Source organism: Canis aureus, chromosome 14 (assembly GCF_053574225.1).
Source record: "Canis aureus isolate CA01 chromosome 14, VMU_Caureus_v.1.0, whole genome shotgun sequence".
Taxonomy (NCBI): Eukaryota; Metazoa; Chordata; class Mammalia; order Carnivora; family Canidae; genus Canis; species Canis aureus.
Window position 1 is genome coordinate 18,316,798 of NC_135624.1, and position 24,091 is coordinate 18,340,888.

Genomic DNA, 24,091 nt, shown 5'->3' on the forward strand with positions numbered 1-24,091 from the left:
TAAACCTTATCTGGACGTGACCTGTTTTAAAAGCCAACAAAAAAAGTACTTTCTGATAAACAAAGCCCAGAGTAAGAGCCACTTAAAATTTATTTTGATCTGCAATGCCAAGAGTACATGGTAAGGTTCCAATCTCTTAAAGTCAATGGAGAAAAAGAGATACTTGGAATATAGGGAAAGGATCAGTAGAAAAACAAACCCCAAAATAACACTAAGAAAAACCAGGGCGAGATAAGCATTAACAGTGTTTCCTATGGTTTCATCAGGTAAACATTGGGTGTTCAACTCTAATAAACAGTAGAATTAAAAAAAAATCAACTACATAAAAAATAAACGACATAGGGCAGCCCCGGTGGCACAGCGGTTTAGCACCACCTGCAGCCCAGGGCGTGATCCTGGAGACCCTGGATCGAGTCCCACGTCAGGCTCTCTGTATGATGCCTGCTTCTCCCTCTGCCTGTGTCTCTACCAATCTGTCTCTCTCTCTCTCTATGAATAAATAAATAAAATCTTAAAAAAAATAAATAAAATAAAAATAAACGACATAATCAATTGCCAGAGGAAGATGAGGGCAAAAATCCTAGATAATAATGTCAAAATAATGGAAGTTTTCAGCCTTTCTCTGTATAGTATGCTCACTAGACCAAGAAGGAGGTTTTATGTGGGATGGTCGCCATACTCATTAAGATGGCTCCTCAACCCATTCTAGAAGGACTGCTTTTTAATATTAAAGATTATTTAATTATTCTCTGATGTAATTATTTCTGACTGAATGTGATCATTTTTCCACTGGCAAACTTTCTTATTTTAAAGTAATACTATTCAGAGCAGTCACTTATAAAGGGTTTTCATCTGAAAGAAATATTAGTTCAACAAAACAACCAGATTAAAAAAAAAAAAAAAAAAAAGACAAGCCTGCCCTCTGGCTAAGACACAAACTCAGACAAATAAAAGGCAGTCCAACAGGTATCTTCTCCTGGCAACTCGATACAAAACGGGCTGAAGCGCAGACCCTGGACCAAATCCGCCATTTCCAGGGCCTGACACACCTCCTTCCTGCTTTCCAAGGGCCCTCCCGGAACCATCTTCTAAAACAGTTTGGGAAAATGTCTTAGGTCCAACATTTCTCTGCAAGGCACTCACCAAAATTCTTTAAAACAGAAATGGAAAAGAGAGTGCCACCAGAGGTTATAAATCATAAAATCTCACTGATGAGGGGAGTTGCACCAACCTCTAGATTACATAACTATTAGAAATAAAAGATAAAAGAAACAAGAAATTTGGGTAAAATACACCTCATATGTATAAGATGACAAAGAATTTTTCCTGTTTTTCCAATGCGACGGAGTAAATGATTAAAATTAGCTTAACAATAACCAGTGAAGAACTGTTAATTGCATTCATATTGTACAGCAGGGTCATGGATAAAAATGTAACTTCAAAGAAATTTTAAAAGAAAAATAAAGGCATTACATTTATATTTTAAAATATATCATTTTTACTACATTTAAGCTGAAATTTATCATTCAAAAGACAAAATTAATAACAGCATTTAAAATAAATGAAGTTCCTTATTATTCCTTTGTTAATTTGTTTTCCTAAACGCTGAGGAGTTTATTAAAATGCCACGAATGGTTTCTCAACCACGTTTTAATAACTAATTGCACATTTCAGGCCTAATCTCACAGATGCTGTCTATAGTTCTCAACCTGCCAAGGGGCTTATGGCTGTTATGAATAAAGAAAAATCCAGTTTCTTGGAAGATAAAAAAATCCTTAATTCAAATGGACTGTTTTTATTTTTAAAGTTGGCCTCAAAACAGATAAATGTTGGGAGGTATTTTAAACTACTAAACTACAGGGAGAAGAATAACACAAACTCACTCCTTATTAGTGACCATTTTATAACCAATTCTTTACCAACTGAATTTTATATACACAAATCTAAAGAGGCTTGTATTGTTCAGAGGTCCAAAAGAGCATTAAGCCTAAATTTTCTGCAGTAACTTTTTAACTTTCAGGATAACTTCTGGATTACACATCTGATTTCCATGTCTTCATAAGGTACTGATAAGGAAATAATGTGAATGTACCAACTGATTTATTACATGACTGATTCCCCACTGCATATGAATAAAGGATATTCTAATTCTATTCTCAAATCCATCTACAAAAGGAAAAATGAAGAGTAGTGAGTTTCAAGTACGAGGCCGACTTCCTCAACAAACCTCAAACCGATGTCTAGTGTTGTATGTATAAATGGAGATGGTGACCAGACACAGGTTCTAAGCTCAGTCTTTTTCTCAGTAGCTGTGCGATCATGAGAAATTCACTCTACTTCATCCTCAATCCTCTCCTTTGCAAAAGTAAGATGCTTCTGCTAGAATGGATAACAGCTTATGTCCTTAATTTCTATCACTTGAAAGAAAATATGATCCCATGATCACTCTGACTTATACCTGAATGAAAGAAAAACGAAGAAACAAAATTTAAACTTGAGTTGTAGATTTTAGAGGGATCATTCAGGGGAAGTTCAGTCATTAAGAAGTGTTTCATTAGCCAGCTTCCACTTTTCCTCAACAGAAAACTGTTAGAAGGCTCTCAAGCCTAAATCCACATTTCCACCCGTCTGTGGGAAACAGAACACTGCACACTCTCACACACCTGATGAAATGTGCCCATGAGCAAAGGAGATGGGGGCCAGGTTTTAGAATACAAGCACAGAACTAAGAGAATTCTCTTGCAGGGTACGCAGTTCACTCTACATCTGACCTCAGATAGTTGATTAAATGTATTCTTCTGTTCATTTTCTTTTGTACATGGTTTTATTGATGGAACCTAAAGAAATAAAGTTCACATATTATTGGGCTCAGAAAATCTGCTCATAATAAAAAAGAAAATCTGCTCATATTTTTACATGATCATGTTTTGTCAAAATAAAAGGGAACCAATTATTTCTACAAACGTGTTTACTCAAATAAACCCCACTTTCCCCTACATTAGGAAAAGAAGTGATCTATAGAATGTTTTAATGCTTTATTTTTTTTTTAAGATTTTATTTATTTATTCATGAGAGACAGAGAGAGAGAGAGAGAGAGAGAGAGAGAGAGAGGCAGAGACACAGGCAGAGGGAGAAGCAGGCTCCATGCAGGGAGCCCGACATGGGACTCGATCCCGGGTCTCTAGGATCAGGCCCTGGGCTGAAGGCGGTGCTAAACCGCTGAGCCACCCGGGCTGCCCTGTTTTAATGCTTTATACCAGTATTTAGGGGCTTTGAATTAAATCTAAACACACTGTCCCAGCTCTTCCAATTATATCCCAAATAGGTAAATTTTTAAAAATTATTTTTTCAAAAAAACACATTAAACATGACTTGAAATCATCACATTAGCCTAATTCCACAACATGGTTTTGATTACACTGGACTGGACCAAAAGTTTTGGCCAAATGTTCACCTGATATCACAGGAGCCAAAGTAGGAGGTGGTTGGTTGAAATGTCTACATTTCTACCAGCAGAGACACCAAAATACTACGAAATGAACTACACTAGGAGTGGAAATAATGCGCTCTCTCAGAGTTAATTCCACTTCGAGAGAATAGTGTGGGCGATGTGTTAGGGATACTATCTATTTCTTTGGGGCCTGATGCATTCGTTCCAAACGAAAATATTTTAAAATAGTCTTTAAGATGAATGTGCAGAGCTGTTGCTTCTTTATAGTAGCAGCCTTATTTGTTTTACACATAACCATAATTTAAGGATGCCAATCATTTTAAGCAAACAGCTTGCAAAAAATAAAATAAAATACAGGCAAAACCAGAGAAAATCTTCTTTGTACTAAAACATCATTTACATTAAAATACGTCAGGTTAAAGTTGCCACTACATATACAAAGTTAATACTAACCCTGTGCGCTGACAGTATTTCATATTTTCAAATTAATTTTGGAGAATTCCATAAGACTATCATAAATTAACTTCAAAGCTAGTTAAAATACTTTTTCTTATCCCTTCAAACAAATTTTTAGATACAAGTTGCCTAAGGCGCAAATGAGAAAAAACTAAATGTCATGTTATTTTACAACATTCATAATATTTGCAATTAGAATAAATATATGATTTTCAAATACTACTCTTTTTTGAAGTAAAAATGAAAGTGTGCAGATGACATAAGACAAGATTTCTCTGTAGTGACTCCTTAGCAATGACCACAATATCTCATCCCAGAAAGGTCAGAAAGGTGTGGTGGCAGAGCTGAAATCACTGTTCTATTTCTGATGCATCAAAATGTTCTATTTCTGATGCATCTGAAAAGAACACAAAAGGAAAAAAGCAGTATACAAAATAATTGCAAAATTAATTTGCATTTAATGGTAAATAGGAGGATTCTGTAATAAGAAAATCCTAAAAAGAAGTTTTTCCTCCCCTTTTTGAAAGGCTTAAAAAAACAAAACTAAATATTTCAAAATCAATGGACTTCAAGCAATCCAAGAGAATTTGGAAAACATTTCTCTAAAAACCAATCCAGAATGCAGGATGTCAATTTGGAAATAATGGAAGCATATTTCACTTTAAAATTCAAAAACTTTTCAAAGACAAAAATTCAACTTAACATCCCAGTGATTAACTCAGGGACTGCTTAGCCAAGAACAACTTTCGGCACTTAAAACATAAAACTGTCAGTTTCCTCTGCTTGGAGACAAAACATACAAAAAGCAAACATTCACTGCTATATTTTCCTAGACATGAAAGACAGAACTAACTTTTATAAAAGGTGATCACTCTAAATATTTCTACCTATTATTACACTTATGCCATAGCTCCTAAAAATCAGTTACAAATTCCAAACCTCAGAACCATCATTAAGTAGATGGCTACTATTCTAGTACATTACTCCCTAAACTTTGATGGAAATAGAATCATTTATTGAACTTCACTACAGCTCAATGCACAAATACGTTAAGCAGCCTGTGCTTGATATCACTTGAATACAATCTACTATAAACGAGCAAAACTCTTTACTAAAAAATCTCAAAGGACTGACAACATGATACTTGGCACTGTACTTCTTGCAAATCTAAAGCATACTGATGGAATAATTTAAGTACTCTCTTTTTATTTAGGTACTCTCTTTTTATTATTTAGAGAATAATTTAGGTACTCTCTTCCCTGAATCAAGATACATTCATCTCAAACATCATCTGTGATCAAATGGTCAAATTCATATTTATAAACTGGGAATATAGAGTTTGGTGGAAGCACTGAGTAACTAATACTGTCTTAATCCTTTTGCCGGAAGTAGGTCACAGTTAGTGCTTACAATCATTTCAAAATTATAACAAAACTTTATTTCATTCAATGGATTTCCTCATAGAAATGGAACGGCAAAGGCCTATTCAACAGCAAACAATAAAATCATATTATTATTTTATAGTATACAAGTTTCTTCCTCTTCTTATATTGTTCCCCGCCCCTCCCCACCAAAATGTACATATTATTAAGAAATGTAGGTAAAAACCCTACAGCTGGCACATTTTTCCAGTATAAGAAGAAATCTTTATTCCTCCTTAAACTGAAATATTAGATCCCAAAGAGGAGAAAAAAAAATGGGTAAAAAATGGTAATAAAGCATTGAAAAATAATCCAGTGGAAGCACGCTTGCTCTCAGCATAATTTTCTTTAGCATCCTAAAATGAACATCACACTGCCCGTGATCTCTGCTTACTCCTCTGAAACCCATCCAGAGGATTTTCAAAAAGGAAAAATTCTAGTGGTGCGTTCAAATGCCAAATTAACTTACAGGACTTCCAGTCCTGAAGGAAAACAGCACAGTAGCGCACCAGAAGCTAGAGAGTGCTTTTTGTCACGCAAAGCCGGAACTGATGAGTGTGACCTCAAAGGGGTTTATCTAAAATTCCCCAGTACCACAGGCAAAGAGGTCAAAGTTTCCCGTGTCAAAAATATATAAATAAATAAAGCCATATATTTTAGTAGTTCCTTACGTTATAATGGATTGTACAGTATCCATGTCCCCCTTCTGTTCACACACACACACACACACATACACACATATCTTTTTAAATAGCAACTCAACATGAAACAAAAAAAAGGAGGAAAGTCTGCTTACACTAATATCTACCCCCTCTGTTTTCCATTTCAATTCCCTACTGGTCTCATCTTTAAGTGTTTATTATTGCCAATGACATATCGAATTATTCGGGGAGTGAGAAGAGAGCATGTATATACATAATTAAAAATAGCAATGATGCATTGAACATATCTGGGAGTACAAATAAATGATAGGTCTGTACACAGGTACACACAAATAAATATGTGTAACACTAAAGAGTTAAATGACAAACTGAAAAGGCAAGATCATGTACACATTTATATGTATAATGTGTACATTATGATTTTTACTATCAGCCTAAGACCTTACAAGTAACAGTTTCCTTACTTAAAGTTTATCAGAAGCCAAAGAAAAAGCAAAATGTAAATAATTAGAACACTCTTTCAACAACAGAAATTGTCTTAAGAACGGGACATTTAAAAGTAGGATAAACAGTAATGGGATAGAGAGTTAAATAAACAGTTCACAGTAATTGAGGTTTAAATGACAGGGAGTTTCCTATAGTAATTTACCACATCTTACATGCAGTGAATGTAATGCAAATTTGTAATGCAAAAAAAAAAAAAAAAAACACAACTCTTAAGATTTGCTTATAAGTTACAGAAAATAATGTTTTATTTTACTCCTTACTTGGATGTCATTGCTTCCACTGGCCATTTGCATCTAAGTTATTTTCTAAAACTTACCCAAGTTTGCAGAACTGAGGTGGAAAATTTGTAATTAATATTTCCAATAATAAGTTGAAGGTGGTATTAAATATTATCGCTTGTGTTTCTCCGATTCATAATCAAATCGATTTAATAACATAAAAATTCAGCTGCCAGATACAGCAAATACCTGATTTTAAAAGTCTCAAAGTTATATCCAGGAACAGTTGATAAAAGAAATTATTAATCATTCAACAATTAGACTAACATGTCATGAGAAAAATTAGTAACATGGGCCTTGACTAAAATTAATATCTATATGACCAGTCTTAACTCCATCAGTTGAATGGTATTTTTAAAAGTTACAGTGAGTAACGACTGTCTTTCCAAAAAATTTAATGGAATCATAAAGCAAAGCTGGAACAAAAACCAAAATCTCTTTCAGGAACTTTTATATGTTCAGAACTACTTAATAGAATCGAGAAAATAATAGGCTGATGTACTATTTATTTATACATCTTTCAGAGGAAAAGATGATGTCTGAATAATGACATCACAGAGAAGTCACAAGTAGAAGTTGGTTTTTAATTTGTTTTGCCTATCTTGCTCTCATTTCAGAACCAAAATTATAATTAAATTAACCTTCAGATAGGTGTTGGGATGCATCAAGTAATTAAAATGGATATTACAAAGGCTAAAGTCACTTAAAAAAATATGTAATAGGTTAAAATTCCATTCACTGCCTGTAATGTGAAACATTCTATACGAGTGAGAATACAGATATGTGTACGTACATGTACGCACTAAGTTAATATGAAGTCACAAATTCATATGCTGCACTTGAGCATAGCTCAGAGAAAATAAAGCTAAAACTAGATTAGTAATGCTTGATCCCTTTGCACATGAAGTGTATCACGTAATACAGAAAACAGATTCCACAAACTAACTCCTGCCCTATATATTTACACTATTTATGGATGTCTCTGATCTCAGACATAATATATGTTTCTATAGGAAAAAGCTGCAATACTGATTCACAAGAATTCGCTGAAAGCCATGTCATAGAATCTAATCAAGAAGCACAGGTTGTATTAAAAGTATTTGTTAAATAGTAAGTTTCACAAATTCTATCCAAATTCTACAAGTAAAAAAGCTCTGAGGCTTTGAAATCCTCTTTATCTTCTTTTTCTTCAGCTAAAATATATTTCATGTCTAAAGAGCAGTTGTGATGTATCCATCATTCTGTACTGGGTTCATTCTAGGTTATTCTAATACTCAATTAAACTATATATTATTAATGTTTTTAAAGCTTGAGACATATACATTAGATACTACGAATATGTTCATTATTCTTCACAATACTATATTACTATCAAGAATACAAAGTGATTAACAGAGCAATTAAAAATGCAAATAGGAACCATGCTCCGTTCAAATAAAGGGAGAAAAAAACAGAAAATAAACTATGGACACTTGTATAGTTCCTTCTAACACTATCTACCATAGAATGCTTAAATAGCTGACAATGAGTCATTGTTTATTCAAATGTTAAACAAATTGAACATATAAGTTAACTTCTGACTTAGTTAGAAGTATTTGGAACATTTTCCAGAGCCTATTTTGACTGTGTCAATTACCTAGATACCAAAGTTGTTGTATTGTGTTGCTTGATGAAATAGGACATACAGCAACCCTCAAAACCAGTATTACAAGCCTGGCAAATAGCATCACATTTGGGTGACGCAGAGAATCCATCACCCTAGGGAAAAACGCACTGGGTCACAGTACGGAGTCTTTACATGTTCCATATTATTTCTATATAACGTTTTGGGATAGAAGTATAAGCTATAAAGTCCTATCCCATAAAAAGATATATTCAGAAACAGCACTGTCACTTAACAGAAACAAATGGGACTTTTAAAACTTCTTCTTCAGAAGCATTTCTTAAAATACACCGAAAGGTGGCATTTTGATCTATAGTTTTTGGTCATTTAAAAAATTCCTTTGTAAATTCAGAGTAGATAGAAGTATTATGATAATGATGGCTTCATTATGTTTAAACCCCATACCCATTTCAAACTTCTAGCCTTCATAAAGCAGGTCATGTAACTCCTTAAAAGATTCATGTTTAAAGGGCAGAGTTAATGGTTCCACATATTAGAATACACCATCCAGGTGTATCTGCCTATTATCAGTCCACGTACATTACATTCATAAAACACACTCACCACCATAGACAGCATGCACACGTACCAGCAATAATTTAAACACGGTATAGCTAATCTTGGATATTTCCAGCACTTGCAGGCATTTACACTGCTAGCTTTCCTCTCATATTAGAGGTATCCTATTAGTAACTACCAAAAAATTATACAAATCGAAGTATGTTACCTTTGTTCAAACAACACTGCAGTTCATTATACAACAGAGAGTGTCATCCTTAATCGCTCAGGAACCAAGATACTGGTGGATTCTTGGGAGCAGAAGTGGTGCCGAATGGTTTGAGGCAAAACTGAAACATATTGTTTAAGTAAACCTTAAGGGGAGGGGAATCATATGCGCAATTGATGGATTTTTTTTTTTTTTGTATCATCTCCCACAAAGCCTCCCCAACCCCTCCCCATCACTGAACAGTACACACGCTGCTGATATTAAGGAACACCATCCTCTGCCTTTTCTCCTTCTTGCCAAACTTTATTACTGTTCCCTCGGTTTTGAAGTAATAAACCGACATGCATTAAAGAAAAATGTAACTTTGAATTTACGTTTGAAAACTCTGTGAAAAATAAAACAAAGTAAGACTTACTCTGAGACACTCTCAACCATGCTTGATGCGAACAGCTATAGCCGTCAGTTCCTAAAGTCTTTCCTAAAGTTTTTCCTGACAAATCCGTAAGTAAGGGAGAAAGAAGTTAGCAGAGAAGGTATGTCCCTGATCTGAACTAAAGTCTTAGCTCTCACAAGAGAAACTGAGAAAGACATAAGGTTAAGTCAAACTGTCAGATTTCCATGCAGAGAACACGTCAACTTCCCTGAATATGCGGAATGCTTTTTATGATTTTAAGAGCCTTAAAAGACATTTTAAGGTATCTCCGTGATACCTAATTTCAGTATGTATTATTTTAAAAAGACGCTCTGTGTAATGAAAAGAAAAGCAAAAACTCTCAAAACAAATTTGGGGTTAAAAGCCAAGTCCAAGACAAGTAACCATAAGATTTAAACCTTATGAACAATTCACACCAGTAATGTCGATACTCAGTTCTTGCCCACCAAATGGGGCGGAGGGCCCCGTTTCTGGGTGGAGTGTCTTTCCCCAAGGAAGGAAAAACTGGCACAAATCTTTTTGCCCTCTGAAAAGATTTTCCTACTTGCCAGCTTCTGAAGTTGCCCTGATGTCAATCAACATCACCAAGATGTCTCTTAACCGGAGAAAGTTCTGTTTGCCTGTGTAAGATCAGGAAGAGAGAAAATGACTATTTTAAAAAAAAGAAGAAGAAGAAGAAAAGGAAAGAAAAAAGGAAACTAAAAACACTGTGTGTGATAAATAGGGTTAAAAAATTATCATCTAAAATTGGGAGAATAAAAGAACCACCAGCAGAAACAAACTGACCTTTAAGATTAACGCTTTCAATCTAAAAATATGTTTTTGTAAAGTTTCATCTATTTTCCTTCCTCTGCACATAAAAATGATTAACGTCACAATTAAACTTCCACATTTCAGGCTCTTGCTAACAGGTGTAACATTCTTTATAGAAACACATTCGTTGACCTGTCGCCATGGATAATCTAAATTAATTCATCTCGATTGAAACAAAAACAATGTTTTTTTTTTTTCAAATAAGAAAGAAATCACGCAACACAAATACCCACTCTCCCCAAAACCCAAAAACCGTTTAAGTTACGGTAACCTGAAATGCACCAGCCATCACAGAGAGCAATTGGAGAAATCCAGCAGTGCTCAGCAGGAAAGATTTTTAATAACAGATTGAAAAACAAGAATAAAAATAACTGCATCAACAGAGCCTTTCTTCCTCAGGCCACAAGCCCGTTCTTACTTGAACTTTAAAAAAAAAAAAAAAATGGCATTTTGGCCACTAAAACCAATCCAGAACATTATTAAAAGTTAAAAGCTACCAATTACTTCTGTCTGTTCTTTTAAAGCAAAGTTTGGCATTACGTCAGCTGGTTTAAAGAAAACAAGAAAGAGAGAAAGAGTAGGAGAGAAAGTTTCCTGCTTGTATAAACTAAACCACCAGGGAAGGTGTCTAGCCACTTGTAAAGTATTTACTGCAGGTTTTTAAAGAGCTAGAAACATTTTAAAAATTAAAAGTTTTCTTTCTTATGTTTAAGGAAACATGCTGAGGAACAAAAAGCATAGCCCTAATGTCTTTTGGGGGGTAGGCATTTTGATGTTATTTGTATTTCAACTAGAGCTTTGAATCAGAAAATGATTCCCAGTGATGCTTCAAATTCGAAGTGCAGAGATAATTTCATCTTTGTTTTTGCTACTTGGATTTGTACTCTTAGAAGAAAAATAAGCAGGGGGCAAGGGGGGGTGGCGATGACAAAAAGTTAGACGTTGCTCCTATAATACCTACTATAGATTCAGCGACCAGTCAGGCTGCTTCTCAGACCAACAACAATTCAATAACTTCCATCCATAGATCTGTCCCCAGATTCAGTTAAATAGGACTCCTTAAGCCCAAAGATCTCTTTCTAAACTGAATCCAGTTCTGCATTATTATACCCATCAGAGACCCAAACGCAAGACCAACGAATTCAGTTCCCAGGGATCTGAAAACCACAAAGTGATAGGATAACCCTAAAGGTGACCATAAGAGCAACATCAAGGGCAGTCTTTATAAAGGTCATACACAGATAACTAATCAAATATCCTATACAAATAAACAACCATAAGACCCACTCACACTTGAGGGTAAATTTTTAAAAGTGCTTATTCCCTCTGAAGCTCTGTTGGCTACTGAACAGTAGTATAAAACAACACTTGGCATTTTCACGTATTTACTTTCATCCACTGGTTAGAGCTTGAGGAAGATAAATAATTGGGATGATTATTTAAAAACTGCTTAATTTTTTTTTTCGGCGAAAATAACTGCAAAGTACGCTAGTCTGTACCTGACAATCACAAGGAACTTCATAGAATTAGATGAGCTTTCTACCTGGCAAAGGCTCTAAGTTTCTTCTTATTTTATCTAAGGGAGACCCCGCAATTCCAGAAATTATAAAACTACTAGAGTAACAAAGAATTAATTACCTGCTGTATGAGGATATCAAAAACTGTAGTTATCACATAGATAATCAAAGCAAAGCCAAGTCTACATATCCTGTCATTTTCCCCAAAAATTTCAATAAATAATAAATAAGGTAGATAAATGAGTAGACAGGACTCTGGATTAGTTATCAATGGTACTACTAGTAGTTATAGCCAGCAAAATGGGGAGAGAAAGAAACCTGTTACCTGAAAGCTTGGCCAAGGATGAACAGAAAGCAAGTCCATAAAACTTGCCTGTTTTTATCAAATTGATTGTAACTTTTGAGCTGCGATATTTGGGACAGAACTGTCTCAGTTTATAGTTTTCTGTGCCTGCCAAAAACAGATGCAGACTACCACACTAGCTGTCCTGCGGAAACTAAATTAAGCAAAGGCAAATACCAAGTGGAAAGTTGTCAGTCTGTTGAATGAATGGCTTCATTTTACACACCAGAGACTATCTTAATAAGAATATGTTTTAATGTGCACCAGTCATTTTATTTTAAGTGCATTACTTATTTCAAAAATAATAATTTTCCCTTTAAATCAATTATAAACACCTGCCCGTAACTTTCTTAAAGTCTATTTTGTTTTATGCACAATAGCACAGTGCTATTATTACATCATTGTCTGCCACCAAAAGGGGCAGTGAATTTTAAAAAAAAAAATGTCTATATTACGTACATTCTAAAAAAACACTTAAAGGCCGGTTATCAATATCTGTGCTTACTTCAAAGTCCAAATAAAGTTCTAGCCTCAAAAACAATTTCCAACAAGTCTTCTTAAAAATTTTGGTTAACGCTTATTTACCTCCACAAAGAAGGTAAGAAAAGAGTTTATTAAAACTTATCACCCTTTGGCATATCTTAATAGGAACATGCAGATCATTAACTACAAATTGTGATATTTCTCTCTCTCTCTCTCTCTCTCTCTCTCTGTCTCCACACACACACACACACACACGCACGCACACGCACACACACACGCATCAAATAATAACAGTAATAGAAACATCACTGAAACACTAAAAACTTAAAAGCAGCTTTTCCACAGATGCCTTCATTTCCCTGTTTTGAAGGGTTTCTTCATGAATGAAGATTCCCTTATGTGTATTACACAGGGTTCTACTCTGACAATCGGAGTAAACTCAGGAGTAGTATGTGACTTAAAAGAAAAGTAAAAATAATAGTGAAAATATGCAAGAGGCACGTACAACACTTATGGTGAACATGCTATCATAGGTTCTAACCTATTTTCAAGCAAAAAAATTGCATTACATTGTTTAAAACAGTAATCATCGGAACGTGAGCTCTAAAAACCAACCTCAGACCTCACTACTACTATGACACCTTTCTCCTTACTTTTACTGTTACCTTTCAGAGACAAAGGACAACATCTGAACAGCAACAGACACCCTTACAGCGTCCAGAATTCAAAGGACCGACAAACTTTTTATAAGGAACTTACTACTATGTTCCACCATTTATTTGGAGAGCGTCAGGGTTGATGATTACGTGTAGGAAAGAATTCTACACACCTAGAGCCTACCATAGAATAGACAGATCAGGAAGCCGTGCACATCAACTCACCCGTGGTTAGCAATACTTTGTCAACAGAGTATTAGTGAGGCTTCGGAATGCCTCACATTTAGAGAAATCAAGTCATGACGCGGCATTCGAGCTCTACCTCCCCGCCAGGACTTTTATTTTCACACTGTTAATATTCAAAAATAATCGTCAAACCTTAGCACGCCCGTGGCCCTGTCTATTTAACTGAATCTAGGGATGTTTCCATCCAGGGGTATGGCTTTAAAAGGAAGTTATGAAATCTGAGGAGAGATAAGCTCTAAGAACAATATGTTTGACTTGTTAAGATGAAGCATGTCACTAATAAACTTTCACTTAAAGGTAAAAAAAAAAAAAAAAAAAAATCCTCAAAATGTTGGTATCATTTCCAGACTGTCCTGTCAGCATCACAACTTACAGGAAACGCTTCATCTTCCCATACAAACCCTGTATTTATTCACAACCCTGGCATACTTGGGGAAAAGAAAAAAAAAAAAAAAAAAAAAAAAAAGCCCACACCATTACAGAGCTAGTTTGCCTTTTTTTTTTTTTTTTTTTTTTTTTTTACATTAACCGGTGGAATATCTGAGAAAGCGTTCTAAGCAAATGAGCAACTTGTAAGACACTTGACAACAGTGAGCTCAGAAACTTTCATTCTCATTTTGTCCACGTCAAGAACTGGCCGCCGCATTACTTTCCTTTGCTGCCCCTTGCATTTTTAACTCTGGCAGCCTCTTCTAAATGATCAACTTTTCCTAAAACCAGCAGGAAAGTAACATGATGCCAGCAAGATCCATAGGTTTTTCACTTAAGAGCAGGAGGATTCTGAAGAGTGGTTAGAGCTCCCTATATAATTTTTGCTTTGAACAATCAAATTTCAGCCAACCACCAGGCCTAGAGTTATCATGTCTCTCTAATTCCCTCCCCGGCCCTATCTCCAGTTTCCTTTTTGTGCTTATTTTTCCTCCCAGACCTTCCCCTGTTCACCTGGTGCGTTTACAAAAGTTCAATGGATCTATAAAAGTTCAATGAATCGGCCCAACTTGTCTGCGATTTCACTTCTCTGCTGAGCTCCTCTCTTCACTTACCTCCCTTAGAAACTCTAGCCGTGATTTTCGAAAATAGGAAAAGGATGAATAGTCTATCCTAATTGGGATTCATCATTAAGACCCACCGCTCTCGCTCAAAAACTTTCAAGAGTATCAGTTTTGAGGCCTAAAGAGACAGGAGGAAGTGAAGCGAGCCCTAAAACGTGATCAGCCCCAGATTTCCCTCTGAAGCCCACCAGTCCTTGTCGCCTTCTAACTTAAATTGCTTTAGAGAGTCTTGGGGCCATAAAACCGGTTACTTGACTTCCCCGGGTGGGGGGGGGGGGGGGGGAGCACCACCATCTCACACAGGTAGTAACAAAACAAAAAAAAAAGAAAGAAAGAAAGAAAGAAAAGAAAAGCCTCCCCAGCCACAAAAAAAAAAAAAAAAAAAAAGCAGCTTTTGCACTTCAAACAGCTCCCACCTCCGCCTCACCCTCAAATTATTCATGGGGTCCTATAATCCTGGAGTCATTTGAAGGGACAGCGGTGTTTGCCTTGGCCTTTCAGGGATGCGTTTGTCTGGAGCCCAAACAGGAACTAGACAGAAGGCGACGCGCCCGTCCGCCCGGAGGTCCCACCGCTGTCAGGCATTTAATCACCGTCCAGTGTCCGCTGACCCGCGACCCAGGGCGCATCCCCGCGCCGCCGAGGAAGTCTGCCCCCGCCTCTGCCCTGCCGCAGCGCCCGCGCCGCGAGGCCCCGCCACATGGCACGGGCAGGGCACGGACCCCCGCCGGCCGCCCCGCGCCAGCCGCCCCGCGCCGCGCACAGGCGGGTCCGCCGGGGGATGCGACACCCGCCGTCCCCAGCCCGGCCGGGCCTGCAAGGCAAAAAGTTTGCAGCCTGGCTCTGCGAACTCTTCACAGCCCGAGCCGGTCCCGGGCTGCTTTCCCCACTTCGGGGACCGCACGGAGGCCCCTCGCCGGGGCCCTCCCGAGCCTCCCAAGTTGGCCCAACTTACTACTCCGCATGCTGGTGCCTAGTCTGCTCCCCGCCTGCCAGGAGCCCCGGAACGCGGGCGGCGGCGGCGGCGGCGGCGGCGGCGGCGGCGGCGGCGGCCCCTCGGGTCCAGCCACCTCCAGCTCCTCCGCTGCGCCCGGTAGGAGAGAATTAAAATCAGCCAGAAAGAGACAGCGACGGGGAGCGGGGCTGCGAGGGGGAGGGGGCACCGGCCTGAAACTTCTTTTTTTGGCAAATGGGGATTTGTTTTTCCTCCTCCCTGGCGGCTGAACTTGACCCTCCTGACTCCAGGGGCTACTGCAGTTTGAAGTCGCTCGTTTCTAAGGCTTCAGTGGCCTCAGACCCACCGAAAGGAGCGGAGGAAGGGAGGGAGGGGGGAGGGAGGGGGGAGGGGGGGCAAGAGAGCAGAAGAGAAGAAAGAAAGAAAGAAATCACACGCGCAAAAAGGAAGAAAGAAAATGCATGTGAAACCCGAGAAGCCTGCGCTTGGCTTTCTGCACACTCTCCCTCTTGCTTGCCTGCTTGCTTGCTTGCTTGCTTTTTTTTTTTTTTTTTTTTTTTTTTCAAAGAAAGTCACTTTTAATTCCCAGGGCTCCCCGCTCGCGATCGCCCACATTTCGCGCACACACGCGCGGGCGCAGCACTCGCGCTGCGGCGCCCCGGGCCCGGCCGAGGGGCGCCCGCGCCCCCCTGCGCCCCCCGCGCCCCCCGCGCCCCCCGCGGCCCGCGGCCCCCGGCCCCGCCGCCCGCCCGGGCCCCTCCTTACCTGTTGATTAATCGTCAAGAACACCCTCGGCAGCCCGAAAGATGGTGGCGCGGCGGCCAGAGCCATGAACCGTCTTCTGTTGTTTGCAGAGTTGATCTTGGATTATTGGGGGGGAGGGGGGGGAGAAAAAGGTCTTTCCTGCCTCCCCCCCTTTCCCTGCCCTCCCCCCCTTGACGAAAAAACAGGGAGAGAGAGAAAGAGGGAGGGAGAGAGAGAGAGAAAGAGAAAGGAAATAGAGCAAGGATGTGCCCGGTGCCGGGTGGGAGAGGGGAGGGGGGGTGTTGTTTTTTGTTTAAAAAAAAAAAAAATAGGAAGGCGAGAGAGCGATCGAGAGGACGCGGGGTCTGGAGAAACGAGCAGCACCAAAAAGAGGACGCTTGAGATTGCAGTGAGATCGGGTCTTTATCAGAAATGTTATCGCTTGTCAGGACCTCAGTCTCCGCGCATTACGTCAGTTTCAAGACACCAACACTATTAATATCAAAGGAGCCTTCGCGGAGGAAAGCGCCACCCCAGACCGAGCTCCCTTAAAGAGACAGCGCGCGTCCCCGCGCCGCCGCCGCCGCCCGCCCCGCCGCCCGCCCCGCCGCCCGCCCCGCCGCCCGCCGCCCGCCGCCCCGCCCGGCTCCCAGCACCCGCCGCCGCCGCCCGCCGGGACCGGCCCCGGCCGCGGCGAGCCGGCTGCGCGACAACTTCGCCCGAGTCCGAGCGCCGCAAATGAGAGCTGCGCGGGGCCGGGACCCGGCTACCTTCCCGCCCCGCCTCTCCCCCCTCCTCCTCCCCCACCCCCGTGGGTGAACGTGCGGGCTGCAGACCCAGGCGAAAACCGAAAGCTCTAGGAGCACCGCGGTCCAGACGGGGACCTACCTCGGGGCGGGGGGCGGGGGGGGGCAGGTGGGGGCCGGTGCGCGGCGGCCAAGCCGACGGTCCCGGAGCACCCGGAGATGCTGTCGCCAACAATCCAAAGAACTCCAAAGTGCCTTTACCTTTTCGGATGTTACTTTCCCTTCTCCCTCCCAATTAAACGGCGCGGCCCCGTGTGTGTGCGCGAGCGGCCCCTCCCCCCGCCCCGTGCCTGGGACCGGCAGGAGCCGGGACACCTAGCCCGTGGCCAGCGTCTCGCATGCATCGGAGGGCAGGAGGGCTGGAGGAGAGCGACTTGAACTCTGTCCTGAGTTGGAGAAGTGCGGACTGGGGTTGCTATGGTTTTCTGAGCTAGGAAGCAGCTAGCAAGCTCAAGGGGTGCTTAAAGGGGGTGCTGCCAAACAGATAAAATGGGGACATTATTCAAATGCTGCAAGATTAATACCTGCTGATCTTGGGGAGGGGGGGGTGGGCGTTAGTAGCAGATAAGAAACTGCATGAAAGCATGACATTCTTTTTACTACTTCACATCTCCCAATACTCTCATTGTTGAGTGAAATTCCCTCCACATGAAGTTACTGAATTGAGCGAGGTTTTTTTCTTCTTCTTCTTCTTCTCCTTCTCCTTCTCCTTCTCCTTCTCCTTCTCCTTCTCCTTCTCCTTCTCCTTCTCCTTCTTCTTCTTCTTCTTCTTCTTTTGACTTTTAAAGATCAACAATGCATAAAAGAGACCCATGACAGGATTCAAAGTATAGTAGGTGTTAAAAACTAAGTAAACACTTCTTGGGCGTTTGGACTTCATTTTCTTCAGTTGGGTGACTTGAAGTGGCATGTTTTTCCTCTAGTGAAAGTCAGTTTAAAGTAATTTTGTGCTAAAAGGAGAAGCATCCTTCCTTCTCCAAACTACAAAATGATTGAAATTGGAATTTTGGAGGTGACAATCACGAATCTGTGAAATGAAGATGGAGTAATTTCCTCCAAAATATTTTCCACTAAATGATTCTTGCATCTTTTAAAAGATGAATGTATTCTTGAAACACCAGAAGTGAAAAAGCCAATCATTTCTTAAAAAAAAAAATTAAAACATAAGCATGTGCTTTTAGAAACTTACTCCCTTTTCTGTAAGGTCTCCATTTCTCTTAATATACCTAGTCAGGCAGATATGTGATTCCTTTTTGTAGCACTTTTATTCCGGAAGAATTTTGGTAGCGTGTCCCATACACACTCCATGAGTTTAAAAAAAAAAAAAAAAAAAAAGGCAGTAATTCTTTTGCGATAGAAAAGTTGGTCAAGTAAGAGTGGTCAAAATGCAATTTCACAATAAGGCAGACTATATATTCCCTAAAGGAATGAGAAGACAATGAACCTTAGATGCGTGGAGTTAATTCATATGTTATCATCAATTTAAATTAATTTGGGAACAGAGTTATATTTATGTATATAGTCCTGCTTGCAGGGAAAATTAATATCAAAATCCTGAGTAAATCTCATAGTCAGCTACTAATGACCACCTGCATATTTCCACACTAGAGTCATTTAATACTGTCCACCACCAATTTCCACTGTAAAAAGTATTCACATATTAAATATAGACCTTTATTTTCTTTTTTAAGCCATAAATTAGCTTACCAAGTTTTATGGAAATATGCACAGCACAGTGAGAGGCATTTTTATTCAGGGAGAAAAAAAAGGATCTGAGTGAAACATTCTTTAGCCATGACTAACTAAAACTATTAGATCAAATAAATTTTGAAATAGGCACCTCAAGAGTGAAACCGTTTGTGCTTAAAGGGTTAATACCACCTAAAACTGCTGGAACTGGTATCTAACTGATAAAATCTGAGACTACAGCATCTTAGCAGCAAAGTTAAATAGTACAATATATCAAAAGGATTATCCCCTAATCTCCTTCTGCTCCCCAAGATTTAAATGGCATTTTAAAGGGGGAAGTAATCTTCCTCTCCGTCACCCTCAAATCTAAGGCAATCGTTAAGAGTGTAAATTTACTCACATGAAACAATCATTGATTAAATTGGTTCAAAAAAATTAAATTACATGCTTTTGCAAGCACAAAACCCTTGAGATGGCTGGTGTTTTTCCACCTGTAATAATACAAAATTTGACCATTAAGTGTACCCAAAATTATATATTATATAAAAAGTTAAAGCCAAAGGTCTGAGGGTGAATTATGTCCTTTAATTGAAAGGATAAAGTTACCCTTCAGGTACTGAAGCCAACAAATTCATGGTCACTTAAAAATTTAATGAATGAAGTTTCACGGATTCAATTTTGCTAAAGCTTGCCTGAGAAATGAAGAATCTCTTCATGTTACTTTTTGTATTTCAAGTTAGAGTGCAGCAGATCAAAATGCTGTCTGTATCAATCCTTTTACATTAACCACAAAAGATCTGTAGAGAACTTAATAAAAGCACAAATATTTTTGTAAACTTTTTCAAGCAAATTACTTATTTATTTATGAAATAATTTATGAAGAAAATTTTTACCTCATGCTTTAGATATATTACATATGCTCTTGATTGACACAATATGTTTAAGCTCAAAGGCCCTCGTAGCATTTTTTAATTCTAGTAGGAATATTTCAAAACAACCAACTAATACATGAGATCATAATTGTTTGACAGTTGTTTTTAATATATAAAATGAGTTATATATATTGTTTTCCTTCAAATGTTTGTTGATTTGTTTTTATAGTCCTGACATTTGCATGGCACAAACCGAATTAGGGGAAATATTAAAGATTTATTTACATTTATTATCTTCTGCTGTCAAGCATATGCAAAGCTCTTAAAAACTATTCTTTTGCTTTTATTTGCAATGCATTTCTGAACAATGGAGTCTGGGTGTAAGAATAACAACCTGTGCCTTCATAGGGTACATCAGAAAATAAAGAAGAAATTAAGAGAAATTCCTGAAAGCAAACAAAAGGAATAACTTCCAAGTAAAATAACTTCTTTATAATCTTTCATAATTCTTTGAATTCTGGAATATTCTCTTATGGCTGGATCACTGATGAAACATACCTTGACGGGTATTAATGCTTATTTTTTATTTAAATTGCATAATGCACTTTTTCTGTTCTATTATTTAAACATCTCCTTTTTCCCTTTTCTTGTAGTTTATTCAGCACAGATACAAAGAGGGATTAGTAGTTAAGCACAAGCATACTTGTTTTACATTTTCAACCTTTTAACACATAACTTACTTACAGTTCTAGTGCCTGTAATCACAATGATTTTACCTGATGGAACACGTATCTCAGAAATGTAATCCAACTGTTTACCCTAACACGTCATAAATTGCTAGTCCTTTCAGAAACCTCAAAGATTGACAACCCTTGGTCCTAAATGCCCGCTGCCCTAACACATACTATCAAGAAAATATTTATGTATTATTTGCTCTCAAATTAGTACTAAATCTTATAGAATGGAAGACCATTTTGCCTTCCAGCATATCAAAAGCAATAGTTCAAGTAGTCTGCCCTCCTTCGTAGTAAGACTTGAAAGAACAGAGGATAGCAAAGATGAACTTCCCTGAGTCTATTTCTTCTCTCAATCATGCACCACTCAATCTTTAAAAAGAAAAAGAAAGAAAGGAAGAAAGAAAGAAAGAAGAAAGAAAGAAAGAAAGAAAGAAAGAAAGAAAGAAAGAAAGAAAGAACTCTTCTGCAAAAATTATGATCATTTTCCAAACTACCTATTTCTGAACACCTCTGGGTGAATTTATTAAAGATAAATTCAGCTTTAAATAGCCTGTATCTGGTATTCAAATTCACACTTCCACTTGCCAAACCTCCCCCCTGCAGTATCAGGCAACTGCCTAGTTAAACAGATGGGCCTTGCAGCCCACCCTAAAAGCCAACAAACATAGGCTTTATTTAATTAAAAGAGGAAACAAATTTCTGAGGTGTAGACACACACAGGCGTGCTCACACACACATGCACATGCTCACACTCACGCACACACACGAAATCCCTGCCAAGGTGCCCCAGAATAATAATGATGATTCTTGCTTTTTCAGTAGGTTTTATGAATGTCCAAACATGTACTATCCATTTGAGTGAAAGGAGAATTCTTCAGGATCCCTCAGTGCTGTGTATTCAAAATAAACCACTATGGAACTAGCCGGGCTCACTCCATTCTCTTAAGTAATAGAGAGCATTTACATCTGAATTAACCCAGATCCACCATGTGACCTTGAAACATAGCTTTTCCCAATGTTCTTCCTATTTCTGCCCTCTGCTCTATTATCTTCTCCTGCTGTACTCTCTCACCCCAACCACTCTCCAAACTACAATTCACTCTCAGTCGTATATCACCAAGCCCAACACCCAATGTTGCCTATTTTTCACACTGAAATATTCCACCAGAAATTCAAACTTGTGAATTTGAATGATATAAGTCTAATACCATAATTTAGGAAGAGGAGGCTATAAAGAGAGACAACATGGAAGGAGGAAGGAAATAGACAAACCCTATCTCTGTTAAAGTTATGAGTCATCTAGACCAGAAACCTCAGACATTTGACATCTTTGGTAATACCCTCTCCCACAGGCCCCACATCCAATCAGTTACCAAGTCCTCCCATTGTTTATTTTCTGAAGGCTTTTGTGACTCCTACTGCCTTTCTTTCCATCCACATGAACTCTTCACAAATTAAAAAGTTATTATCTCTTCCAAGACTTCCCATTGAGCTTCTCCTCTGTATTCTCTTGCCCTCTATTCATGATTCTACGGAGCTAGCAGGTCAGATCATCTCCCTTCTGCAGTGTCTATTCCTCAGGACAAAAATCCCATGACTCCCAACTGCCAAAAGAATAACGCCAAAGTGCTGTAGGCCATTCAAGTCCTCCCATAATCTAGTCCCAAACACTTTTCTAGTCTCATGCATCATTCTACTCTTCCACACAGGCCAGTCTCCTGACCCATGGACTGAGATATTTCCCACATCTTTTTTGACACTTCAGAATGTTTTATACTCTCTGCCACCTTCTCCGTGGAAGGCTTTGAAGGGCCTTCCATACCGACTCTCCATGCAAAAGACTCTCTCTTTTTCTAAGGTCAAACTCAGATTCTGCCTTTTGTGTGAAGCCTTCCCCAAACTTCAAATCAGAATCAGCAATACAGGAACTAAGTTTCTATGGGACTCGCTGCTTTCTCCAGCTGGGGATTCATCAGAGTGACTTGTATAATGCTATTTGTTGACTTTATCTCCTGACCCTACTAAACTGTAAGATTCCTGAGGGCAGAAGACCATCAAGTCATAGGTATTCAATAACATCTGTTCAGTTGAGTTTGGACATTGGAGCAACCTTTTTACATTTTACTTAGAAACATACTATTGAGCCCAAGTTTCAAATGTTCCATGTGGTCTTTTCTTCCTTTCTTCCTCTTCTTTTTTTTTCTTTAATACATATGGGCTGATGCATCATGTGCCAATTGAAGCTTCTGGGTGGTCTTCATCTCAGCAGCATATTTTTGGCAACGTATCAGAGAAGACGTTTGTCCTCCTCTGAAATATTGTCCTCATTATCATTAAGTTTGGGTTCATAATTCCATGTTGCTCTAAAAATAGTGAATTAAATGATCTTTAACTAAATCCTAGGCATTAAAATGTGAGGGTACAGAAAATGAGGCTAAAAGCTGAGAAATTTTAGATGGGAAGGGATTATTTGTAGCTTTGGAAGCCAGAGCATGAGTTAGGAAAGTTGTAAAACTGAGGTACAGGAAAATGATCTCTTCAAATATTAATGGCTTTTTTCTTTATATTATTTAACATCAAACTCTTGAATCATTTTAGCATACATCAATCTACTGATACCTATTAATTTTTGCAGAAGTTAGGTTACCAAACAGTACGGTGATATTTAATTGATGGTATAGATCCAAATGTCCAGGTTCCCACAGGGATCATGTTTCATAATATTATGAATCCCGTGGAAACGTGAGTGTGTATAAGCCAGTGTGCATGTGTGTATACATGGGGTATGTGTCTAGGAGTGTGTGTTCATCTCGAAAATGAAAATTTTGGTTTAGTTAACATTTCAGCTTTGTGTTCACAGAACTGACTTATCCTTGGTGCATCTAGATAACTTGAAAGGACTGGTGTTTAGACAAGCAAGTAGGAAGAAGACTGTCGGCTGCCAGCTTCTGGAAGGAAGCTACTCTGCCCATTCTCTTTCTGCCATGAGAGGAGAAACACTACATCACCTGGGCTCCCTTGCCATTTGGTTTTTGGAAGAGTTTGACTAATGACACCATCAGCTCAGGGAATGGGAAAAAAAAAAAGACAGTCAGGATACTTATTCCCCTGATTCCCTCCCTATTGAGCAGGCCCTCTACCATGACTATTCTCTTATAGGATTCCAGAAATAAGCTTCCTATCCCTTTGTGATTTTAGGCCTAAAGTCAGCTGCTTCTGGCTGTTGGGAGACCCTGAACGTTTCACCATTTCTTTCTCCCCGACCCTTGCTCTCAACTTTATCAATGATCCTTCTCCGTTAAACTCTCTTCAAATTCTTCTGTGAGTGTGCCATGTGTTATCTGCCTAGACTCTAACCAATATAGAAGGACTTGTGATAAAATCATCTTTGTACCTACATTTTCTAACATAGTCCTCATAATATAATCCAATAAAGTTAAACAAATATATGTTGAGTAAATATTGTGTGCCAGACACTGTGTTAAGTGTAGGTAGCCCAATGGCAAGTGAGCTGGCATGTTCTCCATCTATGCGATTTATGATCTAATTAAATGTTTCTTAAATGATCTTGGGTACTTCT

At 38.8% G+C, this 24,091-nt stretch overlaps 1 protein-coding gene and 1 long non-coding RNA gene across 9 annotated transcripts in view; one reads left to right on the top strand and one right to left on the bottom strand.

Annotated features, from left to right (window-relative positions):
- TRPS1 (transcriptional repressor GATA binding 1) overlaps nt 1–16,978 on the bottom strand; it is a 257,131-nt gene extending 240,153 nt beyond the window's left edge. For 2 of the 7 annotated variants that reach the window (XM_077847024.1, XM_077847018.1), the window contains exon 1: nt 15,136–15,325. The gene's annotated coding sequence lies outside the window, so the exon portion shown is untranslated. Of the gene's footprint in view, nt 1–9,165; nt 9,287–15,135; nt 15,326–15,663; nt 15,777–16,428 lie in introns of those variants that run through there. The other 5 variants (XM_077847019.1, XM_077847017.1, XM_077847023.1 and 2 more) reach the window with 5 other exon arrangements.
- Nucleotides 1–24,091, top strand: part of LOC144283208 (uncharacterized) — a 35,053-nt gene that overhangs the window by 6,218 nt on the left and 4,744 nt on the right. Inside the window, exon 1 of one of the 2 annotated variants that reach the window (XR_013351636.1) lies at nt 23,120–23,832. The exons of the other annotated variant lie outside the window; for it this stretch is intronic. This is a non-coding gene — a long non-coding RNA (uncharacterized LOC144283208). Of the gene's footprint in view, nt 1–23,119; nt 23,833–24,091 lie in introns of those variants that run through there. 2 annotated transcript variants of the gene reach the window in all.